The 1020-nt window shown below is 30.4% G+C and overlaps 1 protein-coding gene across 1 annotated transcript in view; it reads left to right on the forward strand.

The window, feature by feature from the left end:
* CASD1 (CAS1 domain containing 1) overlaps positions 1-1020 on the forward strand; it is a 56111-nt gene that overhangs the window by 42036 nt on the left and 13055 nt on the right. The window lies entirely within an intron of this gene.

The raw sequence follows: 1020 nt of genomic DNA on the forward strand, positions 1-1020 counted from the left end.
TAGTCTGCTACCTGCTGATTAAATCCTTCAAGCAGATGTGTCATTTGGGCAGCATGAAGTTCATAACGACTTTTAATTTGAATGCCTATAGTTGTTTTTGAGTCTTAAACACTCTGCCAGAGAAAATCTGTCTTTGCTTTTCATGTATACCTGGAATTGTAATGAAAACCATTTTCTTCTCCTTTTTAATAGGTCTTATTTCGTCTCAATTTCCTGGTAGTGGTGTTATGTATAGTAATGGATCGGCCTTATCAATTCTATTACTTTGTCCCCTTGGTCACAGTATGGTTCATGATCATATATGTTACATTAGCACTATGGCCACAAATAATCCAAAAAAAAGCAAATGGTAAATATACTCTTACTAATGTTAATAAAGATATTCTTTCAATGTACTAAATTTCTTTATAGTTACTAAAGGCTATTATTAAGAGATGTAGACAGTTTAAATTTATGTACAGTTTTGACATTTTGAAATTTTATTCTTAAACTGTTTCTAAAACATTACAGCTAAATAGTTCAAGTAATGTAACAGTGAAGAATAATAGTTTATGTTTAAATTATATGTGTTATCCCTTTTCTAAATTTAAATTTTTTGAAACCATTTTACATATTAACTAATGTTACAGTTTTCAAACTGTTTTGTACAAAGCCAGAGTGGAGTTAGCTAGAAAAGAGACAGAAAAGCCAAATAAGGCTCCAGGCCCCGACATCCTTCTTCAATCTTGGCAGCTCTGCTTTTATTTGATTTCTTATATATATTGAGATTTTGAGTAAACATTCATTTGCAGAAAGGCTTCTTATGTCAAACAAAGTTTAAAAGCACTAATATAATTTATCTTCTAGACAGCCATATAAGCAGTTATTATCAACCTGTTTTACATATAAGAAACCTAAGTACCCAAGGGTTGTCATTTTCAAATTTCATATAGCCAGTTACTGATAATATTCAAAGTAAGGCCACAGTCATTTATTTTAACTTTTTTTCATCAAGATCATACCATTAAAATCACGCTTCTT

Source organism: Propithecus coquereli, unplaced genomic scaffold, assembly GCF_000956105.1.
Source record: "Propithecus coquereli isolate 6110/MARCELLA unplaced genomic scaffold, Pcoq_1.0 Scaffold108, whole genome shotgun sequence".
NCBI lineage: Eukaryota > Metazoa > Chordata > Mammalia > Primates > Indriidae > Propithecus > Propithecus coquereli.